Raw genomic sequence first — 24,857 nt, forward strand, 5'->3', positions numbered from 1 at the left:
TTATCTCAAAATTCTCTAGAGCTCTCTTAAGGTAGGTTTTATGCTTCTTATTTTATAATAAGTAATCTGAGGCTCAAAGAGGTCAACCCAATTAGCCCAAGGTCACAGGACTTTACCTGTAGAAAGCAAGGTTCTACTCAGGTGTGTTTGGCTTCCAAGCCCCACTTTTTGATTTCACCACACTGCCTCTTGGCTGCCGTACACACATTATATTTTATCATTGCACTCCTGACTTCTCGGGCTGTCCCACCTTATCATCTCTCTCCTAATCACCCCTCCAGAAACCGAGTTGCTCAGTTTAATGAAACACAGGCCACTGTGATGTAAGGCAGACCCAGCGGCCTCTAAGGATGAGAAGAGGCTCCAGTCTTTGCAACAAAGGATGTGGAAACCAACCTTCCTCATTAATCATGTGATGTCAGCGATTCTACAACCTCATGTGCATCAGAGCCAAATAAATTCCAAACCCCGTTATCTCCACCAAGAGCAATTAGCAAGACATACATTTAATATTGGGGAAGCAAGTCAATGTCAGAGGTGAGCTGTCTTCAAGGCTTTATTTCCCTGCTTTTGGACATGTAGAGGGAGGCCTGTCCTTCTGCAGAGGGCCTGGAGAGATACAGATTTCATTTCTCTGCAGCTTCTGTACGCTTTCTTTGCAATTGGCCTGCTGCCAGGAACGCTAATCTGATTTCTCAGGCAGACTAATCCTATTTCTCCCTCAGGTGCAAACTTCCTCTCTCTAATCATTCTCCTCTTTGCACCTTTAATTAACAAGCTGCTGTGATCAAGCAATCAAACCTTTTATGCTCACATTATTATTACATTTTAAATATCTGATGGAAGTACACATACAGTAAGGTGTTGGCATTCTTTTCCCTCTGCACAGCCTTAACTTCCTTAATGCATAGGGTGGGAAGCAACTTTGATTTGGGGGAGATACATATGGATTTTGCAACTTTTCATAATTCTGATATCAGTTTCAATCTTTCCTTTTGGTTCCAATAACCCACTTTGTAAACAGCAAAGAGTAAAAAGTCCAGTATTTTTTATTCCAGGAACCATCATTATACATCCATTTTATGAGCACAGGAATTTAAAAAGCTCTCTCACCTTTATCAACTCAAGGTTCTGACTGCTACTTCTCTCTCCAGGCTCATTTTGTACCATTCTCCACTCTTGATCGCTCACTTGCTTTCTATGCATCAACCCAGCCCCATGGTTCCATTTTCAGGTTTTTAAATGAGCCATTCTCTCTCTACCACAGGATTTTTGCTGCTCCTTCCATATGGAAATGTACCACTCCCACCCCTGCATTTTCCCCAACCCTTTCCTCTAGGCACCTCATACTTTACCCTACAGATTTTAGTTCAAACTTTCCTTCCCCAGGAAGTTTTCCTCGACCTCCTACCAAATCAGTTTCCTTTGCTCTGCATGATTCTTTTGGCCTAGGATGTTGCACCACAGCCATTGTCTTAGTTGCAATCACATATTCTATTTATTTCATATACTTTGAGTGGTTGTTTAATTCCTGTTGCACCTACTAGATTCTAACCTCTGGAGAGGGTGACCTTGGTTGTTCTTTGTATTGTTTTATTCACAGCACATAGCACAGTATCCGATATATTGTGGATACTCAATATTTATTCACCAAACAATCTTGTTCAATTATGTGCATCTGCAGGTGCAGAAATAGAGGCTTAGAAAGGTAATGTAACTTGCTAGAGTTCTCTTTGTTAGTCAGTGTTAGATATTGTCACAAATACCATAGTTTGCCAATGCGCACACACACACACACACACACACACATACACACCACTTTCCTTGATGTGAGGGTGAATGAGGAATGTTCTAATTATTTTGCACTCTGTGTGTAGAAAAAATACACAACTCTAAGTCTGTGTTGTACATTACTGATTGCACCTTTATTGGGAAATTTTGGGTGAAACTTTGTGATCTCCAATGCTCTGAAACACCATATTAGTGCTCTGAAACACCATACTAGATGGTGTCTGTGGACAGCAGACTCACCATTTTATACTTTGCTTTGTGGTGCTGGGGCTGTGACTTGGTCAACTAAACTACTGTTTTGAAAATTGCTTATTTTTTATCATCTGCCAATGGGGGCTTCTGGAAGAAGACCAGAAGAAAGGGGAGAAGATGCAAGTGGATCCCTTTCTGTTTTCTATACATGCCTGTTACGGCTTCCTGTGCTTGTGAGCATCACTGGTGCAATGGTCCTTCATGAAGAGGTGAGCAGTTTATTCAAATTTGCAGTGTTTCTAACACTCACAAAACAAGCCACATTACTTACCCCTAGAGATACCAGCCCTAGCTGGCCAGCATACCCCACCAGCAGTCTTACTCCCAGATCCATGGGTTGCCTCCTCTGAGCTTCTAAGTTTCAATAATTTCAACTTCTTTTTTTTCTTGAGAGGGAGTTTCACTCTTGTTACCCAGGCTGGAGTGCAATGGCGCAATCTTTGCTCACCGTAACCTCTGCTTCCTGGGTTCGAGCAATTCTCCTGCCTCAGCCTCCTGAGTAGCTGGGACTAAAGGCGCACACCACCATGCCCAGCTAATTTTTGTATTTTTAGTAGAGACGTGGTTTCACCATGTTGACCAGGATGGTCTCGATCTCTGGACCTCATGATCCACCCACCTCAGCCTCCCAAAGTGCTGGAATTATAGGCGTGAGCCACCGCACCCAGCCAATAATTTCAACTTTTTATTCTTGTTCCTGTTTTTTATCTTATTTCCTGATATTCAAAACCTGTTTAACAATCATTATATATATATGTTTTCTCTTTTAAAATAACTGGCATGATTTCTATCATCTCTTTAGATTCTTATGGATACTATTGATATAAATAAAGCCTACCACATATAGTTGTTGGGTAATTAAATGATAATATGTAGAAAGTGTTTTTTACATTATAACAGGTTATGTACCTGCACTTGTTCATTGTTAGCCTGTAGAAAAAGATCTGGTCATTGCATGTGTGACACCAGATACTGGAACTGTAATGAATTTGTCAACACTACTGGGAGCCATATTTGCTTCCAGCATAAAAATAAAAGTTGTCGTAGTTATAGCTGTTCATAAATTAAGATGATCCATATAAGATCATGATTTTCCAACTGGTGAAAGAATTCAAGAAAAGCTGGGTATAACTTCTATAATTTCTTTGCATATTGCATGTGGACTATGTGTGTGAGTCTGTGCCTCTGTATGTATGTGTGTATGTTCATTAATTCAATCAAAAGTTGGCTATTTAATGCCTACAGTTTCCACATATCTTAGTGAATTGAGTATTGTTATAACAGATAACACAGCACTGGATAGTCTAATAAAAAGATGATTGGCTTACAATTCTGGTAGCTGGAAAGTTCAAAATTGAGCATCTGCATCTAGCAAGGTCCTCAGGATTATTCAACTCATGGCAGAAAGTGGAAGAACTCATGATGGGAAGTGGAAGGGGAGTTGGCAAGTGCAAAGAAATCGCATGGTGTGAGAGCAAGGAAAAGAGAGAAACTAAGGAAGCCAGATTCTTTTTAACAACCCTCATTAGAGCATTAATGAAGAATCGGCCCCATAACTCAAACACCTCCCACTGGGCTCCATCTCTCAACACCACCACATTGGGGATCAAACTTCGATATAAGTCAGGCAGGGACAATGAAACCACAGTGGTTATATTACTTTATAAGGCACTTAAAATAGTGAACAGGACATACACTATGCCCATAAGCAGCTTACATTTTACTAATAGAGATAAGAAAATGCCAGTGAGTATAATAAAATAGGTTAAGAGACATTGTAGAGGTAGACATATACACTGTTATGAGACCATACAGAGGAGGTAACCTACCCCCAAAATGTGAAAATGTAGCCAGGCAAAGAAACTTTGTGTTCAGGGAACTAATAATGTCAATTGAAGAATCAGGCGGTTTATGAATTTGGAGTGGAGAGGTTTATTTCTTTCAAGAAGTTAGGTCCTACATGCTGGCCAACCTGCAGGCTGGGAGGTATAGCCTCTCATAGAAACTGAAAGCACAGTGAAAAAGAAGAGACAGGAGTTCACATAGAACGGGTTGGCTATGTACATATTCAACAGATTACAGGAGGAGCTATGATAGTCACAAAGCAGGGACACACTTGCAAAGTAATCAAACAGTGAGGTTTCTTATGTCCCATATTCACTCTGGGTTGGAGACTTAACATTTAAATGTATTAAAATTATACTTTATATGCCAAAAGATGAATCAGAGGATACAGAGGCATCCAGTGTGCAGCCTCTTTGAACCAGCCAGAACTAGTCCACATCTTGTGGTCTTTTATCATAAAAATGCTGACAGCTGTTTGTCAAAACCACAAAAAGGGAGGGGAGAATGGAAAGACAAACAAACAAACAAACAAAAACTACCTTCTGTTTAACCCTTAGGAAAAAACATTCTAATGCTGGTGAGCGAAGGGGCTGGTGTAGTAAGGCACGTCAGACCTTGTGTGGGGTCCCCTTGGCTAAGAGGTGGATCTCTTCATCTGTTTGGGAGGCTTAGGACTTCATTTTTATTTCTCAAGAATAAACGATGACATGTGGATGTAGTGGTTTTGGGGGTGATGAGTTGGGGACAAGAGAAGATTGGCTACGTGAGTACATGAGATACTAAAGATGAGCTGAATGCGAAATAGAGAAAAAAAACCATAGTTCTGTACTTCCTGTATTTACTTCCCTATTTCTAATGTGCATGGTTGGATTTCAATATGCCTGATGGCTAAGTGTCCCCAGATTGTGGCAATGAGAAAAATATGCATATGTGCATCCTAATTGAGCATATCAGAGTTTGACTTGCACTTCTGTAGAAAACAACTTTCTCATTTTCTATTTAGGCTTTTTCTCTTACCACAAGGATTAGGTAGAAATTGCATAATCAGATGTGAAAGCATACAAGATGGGCTGACACAGTCCCTATTTGAGAAAAGGTATCTATGATAATTCCAAACGTGTAGTTGAAGCAACTGAAGTTTGGAGGGGTTCTACGGGTTGCTCCTGATTAGCCAAATAATTCAGATGCAGAGGAGAAGCACCCCTCTAAATTCTGGTGTTAAAATACTTTTCACAATATTATAGTGTTGGAATTGCATGCTTGTTTTTTAAAACATTGTAAATTATTCTGTGAGGTTTTCAGGCTTTCATTTCAATGCCAAATCTTTGTGTTCTATAGCTCATTTTTGTTATTAAGAGTTCATTTTCAAAAGTGGGCAAAGGATATGAACAGACACTTTACGAAAGAAGACATATATGAAGCCAACAATCATATGAAAAAATGCTCATCGTCACTGGTCATCAGAGAGATGCAAATCAAAACCACATTGAGATACCATCTCATGCCAGTTAGAATGGCAATCATTAAAAAATCTGGAGACAACAGATGCTGGAGAGGATGTGGAGAAAAAGGAACACTTTTACACTGTTGGTGGGAGTGTAAATTAGTTCAACCATTGTGGAAGTCAGTGTGGCGATTCCTCAAGGCCTTAGAAATAGAAATTCCATTTGACCCAGCAATCCCATTACTGGGTATGTATCCAAAAGACTATAAATCGTTCTACTATAAGGACACATGTACACGAATGTTCATTGCAGCACTGTTTACAATAGCAAAGACCTGGAATCAATCCAAATGCCCATTGATAATAGACTGGATTGGAAAAATGTGGCACATATACACCATGGAATATTATGCAGCAATCAGAAATGATGAGTTTGTGTCGTTTGTAGGGACATGGATGAATCTAGAGAACGTCATCCTCAGCAAACTGACACAAGAACAGAAAATGAAACACCGCATATTCTCACTCATAGGCGGGTGATGAAAAATGAGAACACATGGACACAGAAAGGGGAGTACTAAACACTGGGGTCTATTTGGAGGAAAAGGGGAGGGCCAGTGGGAGGGGGAGGTGGGGAGGGATAGCCTGGGGAGAAATGCCAAATGTGGGTGAAGGGGAGAAGGAAAGCAAAGCACACTGCCATGTGTGTTCCTACGCAACTGTCTTGCATGCTCTGCTCATGTACCCCAAAACCTAAAATCCAATAAAAAATTAAAAAAAAAAAAAGAGTTCATTTTCTTTTCTGATTTTTCTAAAGAGCACAGGGGAATTTCAGGTTTAGGAAACGTAGCTTGGTTACCACTTGTGCTAATCACCAGCAACACATCTAGAGTGTTGAAAGTAAAAGTAAACAATCATATTTGAGAATCGAGTCTGATTTTCTAAGGTAGGGCAACCCCTTTGCAGTTAGTAGGCTTTAGCAGGTAAGGCTAAAAGGAAGTATCTGAGCAATAGAAGAAGGTGACTGAAGAAATCTCCAAGATCTAATTTAGACATTTCTAGAAAAATGGAAATACCAAATTATTACACTTTCAGCCTTATTTAAATATTCAAGTAAATACTCAATTTACATCTTTAACCCATACCTGAAGGAATTTTGATTTTTGTGTCCTGGCCAATTTTTAAATTCATTTGTTCTTTTGATTAACCCAAGAATGACAATGATCTCAAGAGTGATATCTTCTCACCTATGTGTAGTTGTGGGTTAGAAGAAAATCATATCGAACAAACGTTTCACCTCTCTTTCTATTGTTTGCTGTTTGCAGAAAGTCTTAAAATATATCCACTAGGGGCAAACAAATATGCAGTTGATGCAAGAGTAATTGCAGTTTTTGTCATTATTTTCCATGACAAAAACTGCAATTATTCCTGCACCAACCTAATAGTCACTTTTGGTCACTGCTATCTGAAGAGTTAAATCACAAATGACAATCAGTAGCCAAAAACTTTCACATTAGACAATGGAGTGTTCTAACAGGAAGGCAGAGCTCAACTGGGAAATCCTGAGTTGATAATACTCAGGGCAATGCAGGCAGCTGCTGGAAGCATGGTTCTTGCCCAGCTGCTAGATCTAGTCAAAGGCAGGGGTTGGACTGGAAAGAGAAGAATTCTGATGTTAGGGAGAACTGAGTTAACGATTTGGAAATATGAAGTGACAAGGCAAAAATCAGGCACTCAAAGGGGCCTGGAGCTAACCAAGTGTTCTGAGTGGCATCAAATTGTCTCTTCCAGAGCATGAGACCAGAGTGCTTTAAAAAGCCTTCGTGCCCTCTATCAAGACTTATCTTACAAATCAGGAAATGGTAGTGTCTCAATGAAGAAACCATGTAGTTGCATCTCTGGGGAAAGAAATAAGCTGAGACAGGAAATAAAAAAAACAGAATAAACCTGTACTAATGTTAGTCAAGAATTAGGTTAAATAGGGCAGTAGTTACTGTTCAGCAAAGAGAGCTCCAATAAACAGACTTAAATTTATGACATAGACATATAGCAAGCACATATAAACACATGGACACATAATACATACACATTTAGCATATACAGATATAAATATGCATATATAGTACATACACAGAGCATGCAGATACAAATATAAACCTAATACATACACATACATATATATTTCCACATAAATATAGATATACAGCATAGCTAGGCATATATACATATATGTGCATGCACATTCATCTGTATAAGCATGCACATATGTATTAATATGCATACACACATGTATGCACACTTATATACTCATGAACATATATATATATATATACATATATTTAGTAACATCAAAGACCGTTTTGCAAATCTAGTAACATTTCCCTAACTTTCTGTAATTTACAAGGGTTGTCAGATATATTATCTCATTTACTCAGACAATTTGGATTAAGCTTTTTTGGTGTTGTAGTCACCAAATCCTCTTTCATAGGGATATGAAATAAATCTAGCATGAAGCTAGAAAGGCTGACCAGTTCCAAGGGTAACTTTATTTACAAGCTATAAGGAGTGAACAGGAAAACAAACCTGTCCTATGACAAAGAGCCTATAATCATGCCAGAAAAGTCAAACATCTCACGGGATGCAAAGAAGGGAAGCATTATCCAAAAAAGAGATCACAAGAGAGATGGAGAAGGAAGCAGTTTAAAAAAAAAAAAAAAAAAAAAGCAGGTTAGAGAAAGATTATTCGTGTCATATCCTGTCTTAACCTGGGGTCTTATTGGGCCACATAGTGTCCTATTTTATGGGTGAAGAGATACAGAATTTGTGTGCGCATGGATGAGAGTTACAGGCCCAAAGTTTGAAGCATTCAGTGTTTCTCATCATTTAATATAAGTAGGAATAGGGTTTCATATTGGAATCAGCTATGAGTCAAAAGCAACACATGCAATTACAAATACCTCTAATTTTGAGCCAAATCCTATCAGAATTTGAGGCTTAAAAGAAAATTTCCGGCCGGGCGCGGTGGCTCAAGCCTGTAATCCCAGCACTTTGGGAGGTCGAGGCAGGTGGATCACGAGGTCAAGAGGTCGAGACCATCCTGGTCAACATGGTGAAACCCCCTCTCTACTAAAAATATAAAAAATTAGCTGGGAATGGTGGTGTGTGCCTGTAATCCCAGCTACTCAGGAGGCTGAGGCAGGAGAATTGCTTGAACCCAGGAGGCGAAGGTTGCGGTAAGCTGAGATCGCGCCATTGCACTCCAGCCTTGGTAACAAGAGCAAAACTCCGTCTCAAAAAAAAAAAAAAATTTCCTTGAAATGAAAAGTGGTGGACAGCCTCCTTTTTAAGTCAATTACAACAAGGTGCTCTTCCATTGAAGCTGAGGAAAGACAAAGATATATCACACTTAGAAATAGTCATGGCTCATTAACTGTTGAAGCTTGTATTACTGGAAAAATGCATACTGTACATCATCAGACTAAAATAAATATTCTTCCTAGGAACGAGATTAGATAAATCATTTATTGGGAAAAATGAGTCATTTTGAAGAAAAAGAAGTCACTTCTCAGCTAACACCCATACTTCATTAGCTGAATGGAATAATGGAATTATATGAGCTTTCAAAGTTGGACAGGCTGTCGGGGGAGCAGCTCTCCAACTTCCCTATTTTTAACAAACAAGAGAACTCAATCCCAGAAAGGTTGGATAATCTACCTTAAATAACACAATAGGTTAGTGGAGTATCTCAGACCACAGTCCAATTTTTTATTCTAAGTTTAAGTCAACTGCTTCTCACAATTAATGTGAGGAAAAGAGAATATGTTTGCAATTTTTCTTAGAGTTCAGGCCCATTAATAAGTCTCATAAAAATTAGTCATAGAAAATGTCTTCATCAGTCATTTAAAACCAGCTCTGGGTTCATTCAAAACCAAAATTTAATGATGGATGAATATATCTCCAGTGGGAGGCTGCATTGTTTTTGTTGATAATAAATATCCCACTTTTCTTCAGCTACTTCCCTGCAGAACTTTCACACACAAGTCAACTACATTTTATGCCACTAAATGTTGTTCATACCCAAGCTTACCTTTTGCCAGCCCTGTGATTATCAGCAGGTCTGGTTCTTAAAGATTCTGTTTTCTTGTCAAATGGAGTTTCTCATCTTTTCTCACTTCTTTAAAAGATTGTTGGAAATAGCACACAAGATGATATAAAAACACACAATAGCTTTAGCTCCAAATAGTTTAAAAATAGTTTCAATGCATAAATACCAAAAACTACATCAATGCAGGAGACTGCAGAAGAAAAGAGCATGATTTACTATTGAATTTAGGTTAGAAATTATGGTAGCGTAACACTGGAAACCCAAAGAAACACATGGGTGAAGGGTGTAATATATGTGTGTGTGTGTGTGTGTGTGTGTGTGTACATTAGATGTATATATATATATAATATATCACCATATATATGTATGCATTTACGTGTGTGTGTATAGTGTGTGTGAGTGTGTGTGTGTGTATACGAGTCCATGAAGAAGTCAGAAAGCCTTTTGTCTTTTAAAATCTTGGTTTTGTCTTTAACAGTTTAAGAGTTTTAAATCTAGGAGAACCAGCAGACTAACCATATTGAAATAAGAGTGTCACTTAAGCAAAATGCTTGTGAAAGCCCAGAGGACTTATTAATTCAATCAAAAGTCCAAGGAAGTCTTCACACAGGAAGTGACATTTTAAACGTCCTCAAGATACTGGACAAAAAACAACTAAAGATCTTTCAAGGCTGTGGGAACAGATGGTATAAAAAGCAAAGAGAAATAAAAATTTCTTCGCAATCAATCTGTTACATCTAGAGTTGTGGATGATGGAGCAGACACAATGTGAAAGGAGAAAAAACAAGAGATTTGGGGTCCAAAACAAATTAATGTACAGGAATTATATTAGCAAAGTGATCCCGGCATGTAATTATTAAATAGATGTATGTTAGTGATCCATGCCCAACTATTCTTTAACGGGTACGGGAGTGTGATCCTTAAAATGCGGATACCATTGAGACGATGCTTTAAGTTAGTATTCTCATGCAGGGATTTAACTACAGGGCTAAGGACCCAAAGGTTATTCTTTAGCAGAATGAAGGAGAGCAATTTCCTCTTTTGAATCGAGACGAATGTGCTCGTTGAGGTCTAAGTTGACACTCATCCTTTGATAGCGAAATCGTGACAGAAGTATATTGTCCATTAGATAGCACGATGTCTCTTTTATGAGGTCCTACACTATTTCAGCCGTTTAACAAGATGACACTCCTCAATTTCATATTCTCTACATTTCCTGAGCACCTGCTCTGTGATAGGCACTGTGTTGAGTTTTGGGTACATAAAGCTGAATGTGAGAATAAGAATTTTGTCTCACTCTGAACAGGCCAGGAATGCTGGGTCCTTGAGTGGAAACATTGGTCAGGCATGGTCGAACACCTTGCCAGGTTTGTACAGGAAAGGAAAAAAAAATTCTAAGTGGATCCCATGCCAGAGGAAGCATATGTGAGTTAGAGGTGGATGTGTTAAATGTTTTATGTCTCAAAAAACAAGTTTAACGTGGGGATTAGAGAGGGTCTGCCCTTGGTATACAGTGACTCTCACAGATGTACTGTGATGCTCTGAGCCTTTTCTTCTCTACACTTATGTTCCTCTGAGGTCTGCATCTCACCGCCCCTTTTATGACATGTTTTTATAATTAGATGCCAGGAAAAATTTAAGTAGGCATCTTTCTTTCTGATAATAAGAATTATGTAGCTTACTGTAGTTTGCTCTTTGCCATGGTAACCCGGGAGTGTAGAGACTAATTTGGTGCTTCACTAGTCCTCTTGGTTATTATATTCCATTCTTTCTGTTTACCACAGTTCGAATTTCTATTTGTATTTTCTGTAATTTGGTTTATGCATCATACTATAGCATGGCTGGAGAGAGTTTCCCATCCTCTCTTCGCTACATCCAGGTGCATACACACACACACACACACACACACACACACACACACACACAGTAGGACTCTTCCCTAAAATTCTACACAGGATTCCTCATTATTTCCAACAGAATTTAGGAGAAGTGATTGAAGCAGCTCTCTGCCTTTGCCTTTGCCTACTTACTCAAATGTTCATTAAATGACTGCCCATCTCCTAAATTCCAGGTTGAATTAGGACTTGGGGCACAAATATTAATGAGAAAACTTTCTTACCCTCTTGGTATAAACAGTTGAACCAGACCAGAGAAGGCAGATGTGTTAACAAATCACTGAAATACAATGGAGTTTGTGCAAAAGAGATACAGAACTGAGGAAGGAACTTGGCATTTTGGAATCACCCAGCTGGTTGTTCTACAACTGCTATTGTTCTACAACTGCTATTTTAGGGAAAGTTCAGCCTAAGCTTTTTAAGGTAGATACTATTAATTTCATTTTACTAATAAGGGTGCCAAGAGTTTGGGCAAATGATCTTATAATAGAAAGAATGTGTGCGTGCATGTGTGTGTGTGTGTGTGTGTGTGTGTGTGTGTGACAGAGAGAGAGAGAGAGAGAGAGAATATTCAAACTGGAATCTTTCTGACTTCAAAGATAATTTTCTTTATTTTTTCTGAGTTAGGCTAGACTTCAAGAACAAAGGTACTATAGATTTTTGTTCTGCACAGAATATTGGCTTTACCCTCTTGCCAATGACTTGTGCAGTATCTTTGACCTTGGCTAAGTTAACTAAACATTTCAGTCTTGGCATCCTTGTCTCTAACAAGGAAGCAGTACCAGAGATGTGCTGTGGGGATTAAATGTGGTAATACATGCGAAATGTTTAGTAAGTGTGCTTCATAGTTGGGAAGTGCTCAATAAATAACACTTCAAACAAGAGCTTATTAAATAAATTGAGCTCAATAGGCAAAGGATGATAAAAGTTATCAGGAAACATAACTTGAAGAACTGCAAGATACAGTAGCTATGCTAGGAATATATATTTTTTAAAGACAGAAAATCCTCCAGGAAGTGACATGCATTATACAGTCACTGGTTGGGTTTACAATGTTTTCTTCCAACTTCATCTCTATTACAAATCAAAATTATGTTCAAGAGAAAAGAGACTTGTGTTGCATATATTAGACAGGGATGTGGCTTCAAGAAGAGGTTATTTTGTAGGGAGACTGATCTTTTTAAACAATCATCATCATTGGCCTCCCTGATCTAATCTTTCCAACCACTAATTTATCACTTCCACACTGAAATGAAACCAACCTTTGCATTGTCAAGTTGTTTCACTGTGCTTTTTAGAAATATCATCAGTTCCCTATTATTGACCAGGAAAAATTGAACAACTGTGTCATTCATCCTGGACCCCTCAAAATCTATGAAATCTTTAGGCTATTCTAGCTTTGTTTAATAGCATTATTTACCATAGATCATGATCACCAGAAGTCCGGAGGTTCATTTGCATTCTCTGATATTCAAGTTTGCGATTTATAAGCCAAAATTTCTTTAATTACTGGAAACAGCTTCTTCAATGATTCACCATGGCACAATCAGGTCCTGCCTAGAGACACTGCAGCCGTAACTTCAGCCAGTCAAGTTGCCCTCAGTTTGCTTTGCCATCCCCTTCTCACTTTTTGGGTCCACTCTCTCCGTCACCTTCAGACCTTCAGAGACTGGACTGGCTCTAGTAGTCCTTTACAAAAAAAAAAGAGATATCCATAAGTATTGTGTATCTTATATATGTCAGGCACTGATCTAGGGACTTTTGTAAATTACAACGTTTTCAAAATTAGAATAAGTCCCTGAGTGAGATATTATTACTTTAATCATGGCAGGTGAGAAAACTGGCGTGCAGAAAGGTTAAATTCATAGTGTTCTTGATTACTATTCAGTGATAGAGATGAAATGGATATGAAAGTAGTTTTAGTCATAAAAAGATCTTAGGACATTTGATCTGCTCACTCAGATGTCATTCATTCAAAAGGTTTCTTTTGAGTTCCGAAAAATGGACAAATTTGTTTTCTATGCTGAGAATCTCCAAGAGAAGTGATGGAAACCAAACAAATACTGAAGTGTAAGGTATTCTGGGAAGACCTGATGAAAATATTCAGAGTTATTGTCACAAACAGCAAGAGACTGATGTCCAGTCATTGTTCTTAATGGCTCCCCACTTTGTAAAGCCTCATGAAATCGCAGACTCTCAAATTGCTAGGCCTCTTTTCATCCACAGAATGAGAAGAGTGAGAGTCCTTGCTTTTCAAGCACAGGTTCAAAAGGTGACCTGTTTTTATAACTTATCCTCAGTGGAAGCCACATCTTATGCATTTACCCCATGTCTCTCCAGATAACAGCATTACATTTGTAAATTTCTTTTCTTTTCATAACATCACATAGCTGGGGATTCTTCTTTCACAGGAATATAGGCCACTTTAATAATGTTTAATGCCACATGTTGGGGATTTAATCTGTGTCCTTCACAGAGCATATTAAATACAACTAAATGTCCTCAGAACACAATGGATTGGATTTCAAGATAAAGAAGATTATTATAAATATTAATCTTTCCAAATTGATAGAATTAAATATTAAATTGTTCCAAACAAGAATTTTGATGTGTAAGTTAAATTTTCGTTAATATTTCTAGCATTCTAGAATCAAGGAGCTGGGTGACAGGATGATTATTCAAAGGTTACAGTTATCACATCAAATTGCTGGTATGTTAAATTTTAGTCTTTGCTGAAGAATTGTGTAGAGAGAGCATTTCTCCAAGTAAAACAGGAGAAGCCAATGACCAACTGAAATGGATGACATTTGTTTATAAGTTCCCCTATTTTTCTTTTTTTTTAGAATGGCGTTCCCTCTATCTTTGATTGCTCAATACTGCAGGAAGCTTTGTAGTTGTTTATGATTTTGGAAAAGAGATGGAGTTAGTAATTTATTATAATTACCATAATTTCTAACTTAAAATGTGACTTCAAGTATGCATATGACTGAATAATTCAAGTGGGAACAGTGGCACCTATAAATTCCAAGGTACTTCCTAAGTTATTGCATCATGCCAAGTGTAAAGAAATTAGGGGGAAAAACCCACAGGATTACAAGATTAATATCCTAGTTCTGCCACTCATATGCTATGTTAACCTTGGACAAGTCAGTTTTACATAAAAGAAGAAAAGAAACTTCCTAATGTAATTCACAAGATTGTTATAAGAATCTAGTAAGATACAGAGAAGATTGCATCAACTAAAAAAAATCTAGTAGAATATCAAATATCAGATATTCCTTGTGGGAGAGTATTTACAAACGAAAATATACATGGAAATTTTAAGAAAAACATATTTTTTAAACCTTGTTTCCTTATAGTAAGTTCTAGATTTTATCACCAGAAGAATAATAGCATGTTTCATTTAGTTTGTCCATTTAAAATTCAGTCTTTTTTTTCAAAGCCAGTCCAGTTTTACAAAAATACATTTGAGTTGGTTTTAATTAAAAATAGGTTTTGTATTTGTCTGTCTTGCACTGAATGAATAATTGTTTTTAATTAAAAATCAAGAAATGCAATGTATTTTAAACTTTGTTGTCTTTTCCAAATTTGGCTAGTGTGTTGATTCTTAATTAATGCAGAGAATAATTTTAGCAGACTCTAAACGACTTATTATTATTTTTTGTGTTTGTTTTGAATCAGGCCAGCCTTTATTTTAGATGCTACATGAGGCTCCTTGTTGAATACCACAATCAACTTTGTGTGTGAATTTTTCCTACAGAAACCTCAGTGCAGATTTTAACTCAGTAGTTCTCATTTTCTCAATATGTATGAGATTTAAAATGGAAACCTATTACATTTTAAAAGGTAAGAAAGGAAAAGCACAAAATACTGATTGCCAGAACCAAGACTAATTAAATGCATGTATGTAACTATATCTTTTATCTGTAGAGAAATAATCTGTAACACTGGAGGAAGATAAACACTTCTCTCAGTCACTTATTCTAACCTAAAGTCATAGGATTCATATCACAGTAAACAGAGGAGCTTCTTGTTTCTCAAGTTCTGCTGCTAAAAGATAGCTCATGCTCTTCATTAATCTACAGGATTTTTCCCTCATTAAATGAGGACTTTACAATAAAGACGCAATGAGTATGACTATGTAGATTGGTGATGCCGCATTGCCTTCTGTAGGGAGGAGGATCCCCAAAGGAAAAAATAAAAACGTAGCAGATGAAGACCAGACAAGAGTAACTGTTGTCTGCTTATATTCCCCTGGACTAATATTGAAAAGAAATGAGAGAGTGAAGTTGGAAGTCCATGCCACGTTAAGCAAAGCAACCCTGGAAACAAGCTTGATATGCATGGGGTTCAAGCAAAAGACAAGGCTCAGTGAACTCTCCTTCAGAGCCAAGTGAGGAATTCCCATCAGTACCCAGTACCCATGACAGAGACTGAAAACAGTGCATTGGCTAAAAAATCTCCTCTGACTTCTGTCTGTGTCATGACCAAAACATCAATAAATTCCATAGATGCTATCTTCAGATTCTGTTGAATCCCGCCTCTCACCATTATCTCCCTACCTAGCAACCAGCCTGAAGGGTAGCCACTATCATCTATTGCATTTGTCTCCAACTGCTTGTGCTAAATGTACTTCTGCAATCCAGGATCTTTTTAAACCACTAGATCTTTCTGACCTCCAAGTTAATCATCCTACTTAAGATGCTCTCATAACTTAACATAGCAAATAGCATGATATTCAAATTTCTTAAGTGTTTGCCTGCAGTCCCCTTAATGACCTGCTCTTAGTCTCATCAATACCTTTATTATGTCTTCTTGACTAGCCACATCAACCTTATTTTTCACTCTTTAAATAGCACTATTTTCTTCCTCAGGGCACTTGTCCCACTGTATATGAGCTAGACATTTCTGTGTTTCCTCCCAACTATTCTTTAGGATCTCAGCTTAATTGCAGTTCATCAGAGGTCTTCCAAGTACACACTATATAAAGTCCCTCATGCTCCCCAATCCCACCCTTTTCTACTGGAATGTTTAGGGGTTAGGGTCTCATTATAGTGATGATATCATTATTATTATTATTGTATTATTATTATAGTGATCATCCTTATTATTCTAATTTTATTACTTTGATTTATTTTTTGTCTTTCCCAAGATAAAATGAAGTGCATAAAAGTTACAGCTATTACATTCTCTGGATGGATTTTTCCACTTATCATTAAATAATAGACTTGTCTGAATACTTCTTCTACCCATTTAAATTAGTATAATAACACCATTGCTATAGTTAATTTATTTAGCTTAATCTTTATCTAGACTATTTCTTCATCTGTTCAAATCTCTTGTGAGGTATTTGGTTAATATCTATGTCAAATAAAACATAGCTAGATTTTTAAAGCTTTTCTAAAAATGTCTATTTTTAACAAGGGAATTTAATCTATCTAGTTACTGAAATTAAATATATACTATACTTTTTATCTTATTTATTTTTAATGATCCTTTTACTTATAATTTGTTAGTTTCAAGCTTTCTATAAGATTGCTGGAATTTTTCCTCTCTAAATGTTTGAAAGGTGTGTGTGTGTGTCTGTGTGTGTGTGTGTGTGTCTGTGTGTGTATGTGTGTGTATATATATATATATATCTTTTCAAATGCTGTGCATGAATGTTACCTGAATAGCAAAAAAGACATTCATGCAGCCCACAAACATATGAAATAAAGCCTAACATCACTGATCATTAAATAAATGCAAATCAAAACCAAAATGAGATTCTAGTCAGAATGGTGATTATTAAAAAGTCAAGGAACAACAGATGCTGGCTAGGTTGTAGAGAAATACGAATGCTTTTACACTGTTGGTGGGAATGCAAATTAAATTATTATGGAAGACAGTGTGGCAATTCCTTCAAGACCTAGAACCAGAATTCTATTTGATGCAGCAATCCCATTACTTGGTATATACCCAAAGAAATATAAATCATTCTATTCTAAAGATACATGCACAAGTGTGCTCATTGCACCACTATTCACAACAGATTCACAAGAGCAAAGAAATGGAATCAACCCAAATGCCCATCAGTGATAGACTGGGTAAAGAAAATGTGGTATATATACACAATGGAATACTATGCAGCCATAAAAAGAAACAAGAACATGTCATTTTCAGGGACATGGAAGGAGCTGGAAGCCATTATCCTCAGCAAACTAACACAGACACAGAAAACTGAACACTGCATGTTTCCACTTATAAGTGGGAGCTTAAAAATAAGTACTCATGGACACAATGAAGGGAACAACACACATTAGGGCTTTTCAGGGTGGTGGTGATTCCGGAGGGAGAGCATCAGGGAAAATAGTGAATGCATGTTGGGTTTAATAGTTGGGTGATGGTTTAATGACTGCAGCAAAGCACCATGGTACACGTTTACCTATGTAAAAACCCTGCACATTCTGCACATGTACCTTGGAACTTAAAAAATAATGAGGTATCAGCCTGTAATCCCAGCACTTTGGGAGGCAGAGATGGGTGGATCACGAGGTCAAGAGATTGAGACCATCCCGGTCAACATGGTGAAACCCTGCCTCTACTAAAAATACAAAAAATTAGTTGGGCATGGTGGCGCGTGCCTGTAATCTCAGCTACTCGGGAGGCTGAGGCAGGAGAATTGCCTGAACCCAGGAGGCGGAGGTTGCAGTGAAGACGAGATCTCACCATTGCACTCCAGCCTGAGTAACAAGAGTGAAACTCCATCTCAAAAAAAAAAAAACACACACAAAAAAAACAAAACAATAATGAGGTGTCTATATGTGTCAGAGGATGTTATAGTTTAGTAATTCATGAGTGTGCAGTGAGACAGAGGATGTTATAGTTTAGTAATTCATGAGTGTGCAGTGAGATTTTCTTCTATTATTTAATCAAAAAATATCTCAGCTTTTGCTTCTACATGATTAATCATAGACAGAGCTGCAAGAAATGGTTATCTCGAGTGATATAATTCTAAGAAGAACTTTTAGCTTTTGTCTATTTGGTTGGTTCATTTACTGGCAAAATGTCACCTGAAGAACACCTGCAGCTTTATAGGTGTTGGCAGTGATCTGTCTAAGGTCAGACAGAGGATAGGCTCTAAAATGAGATTCAAAATTAAATGTTTTGGACTAAAATTAAATGTTTGGTCAAAAGTGAGGTGCACAGCTTATCTTAAGTAATAGTTTATAGCTTTTAGACTAATTGAAAACAAAAATAGGAGGACTCAAGATGGCGCTGTGAGAACAACCCAGGATTGGAGCTCTTCTCGTTGAATCCGCAAACGGTGAGTCAGAGCGGCATTTCCAGACTGATCTTTGTTGCCCACAGAACGGGGAAACTCCCAAGTATAAAAAAGACACGGGACGCCAGGCAGTAGGTCTGCCTGGCGAAGCCGGCAGCCGGGGCGGTGGCGGCCGGCCCTACCCAGCAATCCCCACAGGGCGCGCTTGTCCGGGTGCCCTGTTGAACCGGCAACCTGAGACTTGAGAGGGCTGGACTTGAGATTGAATGAGACTTGGACAGTAGGCCAGCCCAGGGGATTGCAGGGATTGGGATACCCAGTGGGACGAACAAAACCGCGATTTCAAACTATCCCGAGCAGACGGTCCAAGACGCTCTGTGGGGGAGGGGCGTCCACCACTACCGAGGCAACCCGCCCCAACTGAGATACACAACCACTGCTGACGCAGCCAGCCGTTGCCGAGGCAACCCGCCCCAACTGAGATACACACCCACTGCTGATGCAGCCAGCTGTTGCCGAGGCAACCCGTTCCTACTGAGATACACGCCCACTGCTGACCGTTGCTGAGGCAACACACTACAACGAAGAGACTCCACCGCAGGGCGTGGCGGAGACCACAGCAGAGCCGGCAGGAACAGCGCGAATCACACAACAGCAGGGAGGAGCCTCGGCAGCCAAACAGTGGCTAGTCTGCCTTCTAGCTGGGCAGGACACCTGATCGGACATCCAAAAATAAAGCCCAAACCCCTCAACACAGAGCATTCGAGAAAAAAAAAAAAAAAAGGTTTTTTAATGAGCTCTGTTGCAGCAGAATCAAACATAGCAGCCTAACAGCCCTGAATGAACAACAGAGTGCACAGCTCAGCAATTAAACCCCTATAAAGTACAAACTGTCTCCTCAAGCAGCTCCCTGACCCCTCTATATCCAAAAGACTGACATTAGGCAGGCATCATCCTGGGACAAAGAGAGCAGAAAAAGAAACTGGTAGCATCCCTCGCTGTGCCACAGCTACTAGAGGTGCACCCCAGATAAGCAGGGTCTGGAGTGGACCTCAGCAGTCGTACAGCGAAGGGGCTAGACTGGTAGAAGAAAAACCAAGCAACAGAAATACTTCATCATCAACATTCTGGGTGTCCACTCAGAGACCCAAACGAAAAGTCAGCAACTACGCAGATGACCAGCAGACAAATCCACAAAGATGGGAAGAAACCAGCACAAAAAGGAGGAAAACACCCGAAACCAGAACACCTCGCCTCCTAGAAAGGACCAAAACTCCTCACCAGCAAGGGAGCAAAGCTGGACGGAGAATGACTGTGATGAAATGACGAAATTAGAATTCAGAAGATGGATAATGAGAAACTTTTGTGAGCTAAAAGATCATGTATTAAATCAATGCAAAGAAACTAAGAACCTTGAAAAAAGATTTGAAAAAAGATTCGAGGAAATGATAACAAGAATGGATACCTTAGAGAGGAATATGAATGAATTAAAGGAGCTGAAAAACACAATACTAGAACTTTGCGAAGCAAACACAAGTTTCAATAGCCGAATTGACCAAGCAGAAGAAAGAATATCTGAAGTCGAAGACCAACTCAATGAAATAAAACGAGAAACCAAAATCAGAGAAAAAAGCGCAAAAAGGAATGAACAAAGTCTCCAAGAAATGTGGGACTATGTGAAAAGACCTAACCTACGTTTGATAGGTGTACCATAAGGGGACAAAGAGAATGAATCCAAGCTGGAAAATACTCTTCAGGACATCATCCAGGAAAATTGCCCCCACCTAGCAAGACAAGCCAACACTCAATTGCAGGAAATACAGAGAACACCACAAAGATATTCCGCAAGAAGAGCAACCCCAAGGCACATAATCGTCAGATTCAACAGGGTTGAAATAAAGGAGAGAATACTAAGGGCAGCCAGAGAGAAAGGTCGGGTCACCCACAAAGGGAAGCCCATCAGACTCACAGCAGATCTCTCGGCAGAAACACTACAAGCCAGAAGAGAGTGGGGGCCAATATTCAACATTCTTAAAGAAAAGAACTTTCAACCCAGAATTTCATATCCAGCCAAACTGAGCTTCAGAAGTGAAGGAAGAATAAAATCCTTTGTGAACAAGCAAGTACTCAGAGATTTTGTCACCACCAGGCCTGCTTTACAAGAGCTCCTAAAAGAGGCACTACACATAGAAAGGATCAATCAGTACCAGCCATTCCAAAATCACACTGAATGCTAAAGAGCTTCAACATAATGAAGAATCTATAACAACTAACAGGCAAAACAGCCACTTAGCATCAAAATGGCAGTATCAAATTCACACATAACAATATTAACCCTAAAGGTAAATGGACTAAATGCACCAATCAAAAGACACAGACTGGCAAATTGGATAAAAATCCAAAACCCATCAGTGTGCTGTATCCAGGAAACACATCTCACATGCAAGGATACACAAAGGCTCAAAATAAAGGGATGGAGGAAGATTTACCAAGCTAATGGAAAGCAAAAAAAAGCAGGAGTTGCAATTCTCATCTCTGATAAAATAGACTTTAAAACAACAAAGATCAAAAGAGACAAAGAAGGCCATTACATAATGGTAAAAGGATCGATACAACAAGAAGAGCTAACGATCCTAAACATATATGGACCCAACACAGGAGCACCCAGATACATAAGGCAAGTTCTTAATGACTTACAAAAGGACTTAGACTCCCACACAATAATAGTGGGAGACTTTAACACTCCACTGTCAATACTAGACAGATCAACCAGACAGAAAATCAACAAGGATATCCAGGGCTTGAACTCAGACCTGGAGCAAGCAAACCTGGTGGACATTCACAGAACTCTCCACCCCAAATCCACAGAATACACATTCTTCTCAGCACCACATCACACCTACTCTAAAATTGACCACATAATTGGAAGTAAAGCACTGCTCAACAAATGCAAAACAACTGAAATCATAACAAACAGCCTCTCAGACCATAGTGCAATCAAGTTAGAACTCAGAATTCAGAAACCGACCCAGAACCGCACAGCTTCATGGAAACTGAACCACTGGCTCTTGAATGTTGACTGGGTAAACAACGAAATGAAGGCAGAAATAAAGAAGTTCTTCGAAACCAAGGAGAACGAAGACACAACGTGCCAGAACCTCTGGGACACATTTAAAGCAGTCTCTAGAGGAAAGTATATAGCAATAAGTGCCCATATGAGGAGAATGGAGAGATCCAAAATTGACACCCTATCGTCAAAATTGAAAGAGCTAGAGGAGCAAGATCAAAAAAACTCAAAACCCAGCAGAAGACAAGAAATTACTAAGATCAGAGCTGAGCTGAAGGAGATTGAGACACGAAAAACCCTTCAAAAAATCAATAAATCCAAGAGCTGGTTTTTTGAAAAGATCAACAAAATAGACAGACCACTAGCCAGATTGATTAAAAAGAAAAGAGAGAACAACCAAATAGATGCAATAAAAAATGATAAAGGGGAAATCACCACAGATTCCACAGAAATTCAAACCATCATCAGAGAATATTACAAACAACTCTATGTGCATAAACTAGTAAACCTGGAAGAAATGGATAAATTCCTGGACTCCTGTGTCTTCCCAAGCCTAAACCAGGAGGAAGCTGAAACTATGAATAGACCAATAACAAGGTCTGAAGTTGAGGCAGCAATTAAGAGCCTACCTCACAAAAAAAGCCCAGGTCCAGACGGGTTCACAGCCGAATTCTACCAGACACACAAAGAGGAGCTGGTACCATTCCTTCTAAAACTATTTCAAACAATCCAAAAAGAGGGAATCCTTCCCAAATCATTTTATGAGACCAACATCATCCTGATACCAAAACCCGGCAGAGACCCAACGAGAAAAGAAAACTTCAGGCCAATATCCATGATGAACATAGATGCAAAAATCTTCAATAAAATATTGGCAAGCCGATTGCGACAGCAAATCAAAAAACTTATTCATCATGATCAAGTATGATTCATCCCGGGGATGCAAGGCTGGTTCAACATACGCAAGTCTATCAACGTAATTCACCACATAAACAGAACCAAAAACAAAAACCACATGATTATCTCAATTGACGCAGAGAAGGCATTTGACAAAATTCAACAGCCCTTTATGCTAAAAACCCTCAATAAACTCAGTATCGATGGAACGTATCTCAAAGTAATAAAAGCTATTTATGACAAACCAACAGCCAATATCATACTGAATGGGCAAAAACTGGAAGCATTCCCTTTGAAATCTGGCACTAGACAAGGATGCCCTCTCTCACCACTCCTATTCAATATAGTATTGGAAGTTCTAGCCAGAGCAATCAGGCAAGAAAAAGAAATAAAGGGTATTCAAATAGGAAAGGTGGAAGCCAAATTGTCTCTATTTGCAGACGACATGATAGTATACCTAGAAGACCCCATTGCCTCAGTGCAAAAACTCCTGAAACTGATAAACAACTTCAGCAAAGTCTCAGGATATAAAATCAATGTGCAAAAATCACAAGCATTCGTCTACACCAATAACAGACTTAAAGAAAGCCAAATCAAGAGCGAACTGCCATTCGCAATTGCTACAAAAAGAATAAAATACCTTGGAATACAACTCACAAGGAATGTAAGGAACCTCTTCAAGGAGAACTACAAACCACTGCTCAACGAAATCAGAGAGAAAACAAACAGATGGAGAAACATTCCATGTTCATGGTTAGGAAGAATTAATATCGTGAAAATGGCTATACTGCCCAAAGTAATTTACAGAATCAACGCTATCCCCATCAAGCTACCATTGACTTTCTTCACAGAACTGGAAAAAACTACCATGAACTTCATATGGAACCAAAAGAGAGCCCGCATAGCCAAGTCAATTCTAAGCAAAAAGAACACAGCGGGGGGCATCACACTACCGGATTTCAAACTATACTACAAGGCTACAGTAATCAAAACAGCATGGTACTGGTACCAAAACAGAGATATAGACCAATGGAACAAAACAGAGGCACCGGAGGCAACACAACATACATACAACTATACAATCTTTGATAAACCTGACAAAAACAAGCAATGGGGCAAGGATTCCATGTTTAACAAATGGTCTTGGGAAAACTGGCTAGCCATGTGCAGAAAGCAGAAACTGGACCCCTTCCTGACACCTTACACTAAAATTAACTCCAGATGGATTAAAGACTTAAACATAAGACCTGGCACCATAAAAACCCTAGAAGGAAATCTAGGCAAAACTATCCAGGACATAGGAGTAGGCAAGGACTTCATGAACAAAACACCAAAAGCATTGGCAACAAAAGCCAAAATAGACAAATGGGACCTAATGAAACTCCACAGCTTCTGCACGGCAAAAGAAACAGTCACTAGAGTGGATCGGCAACCAACAGAATGGGAAAAAATTTTCGCAGTCTACCCATCTGACAAAGGGCTGATATCCAGAATTTACAAACAACTCAAGCAGATTTACAGGAAAAAAACAAACAAGCCCATTCAAAAGTGGGCAAAGGATATGAACAGATACTTTACGAAAGAAGACATATATGAGGCCAATAACCATATGAAAAAATGCTCATCGTCACTGGTCATCAGAGAGATGCAAATCAAAACCACATTGAGATACCATCTCATGCCAGTTAGAATGGCGATCATTAAAAAATCTGGAGACAACAGATGCTGGAGAGGATGTGGAGAAAAAGGAACACTTTTACACTGTTGGTGGGAGTGTAAATTAGTTCAACCATTGTGGAAGACGGTGTGGCGATTCCTCAAGGCCTTAGAAATAGAAATTCCATTTGACCCAGCAATCCCATTACTGGGTATATATCCAAAAGACTATAAATCGTTCTACTATAAGGACACATGTACACGAATGTTCATTGCAGCACTGTTTACAATAGCAAAGACCTGGAATCAACCCAAATGCCCATTGATAATAGACTGGATTGGAAAAATGTGGCACATATACACCATGGAATATTATACAGCAATCAGAAATGATGAGTTCGTGTCGTTTGTAGGGACATGGATGAATCTGGAGAACATCATCCTCAGCAAACTGACACAAGAACAGAAAATGAAACACCGCATATTCTCACTCATAGGTGGGTGATGAAAAATGAGAACACATGGACACAGAAAGGGGAGTACTAAACACTGGGGTCTATTGGGGGCAAAGGGGAGGGCCAGTGGGAGGGGGAGGTGGGGAGGGATAGCCTGGGGAGAAATGCCAAATGTGGGTGAAGGGG

The sequence above is a fragment of the Callithrix jacchus genome, chromosome 16 (genome assembly GCF_049354715.1).
Source record: "Callithrix jacchus isolate 240 chromosome 16, calJac240_pri, whole genome shotgun sequence".
NCBI lineage: Eukaryota > Metazoa > Chordata > Mammalia > Primates > Cebidae > Callithrix > Callithrix jacchus.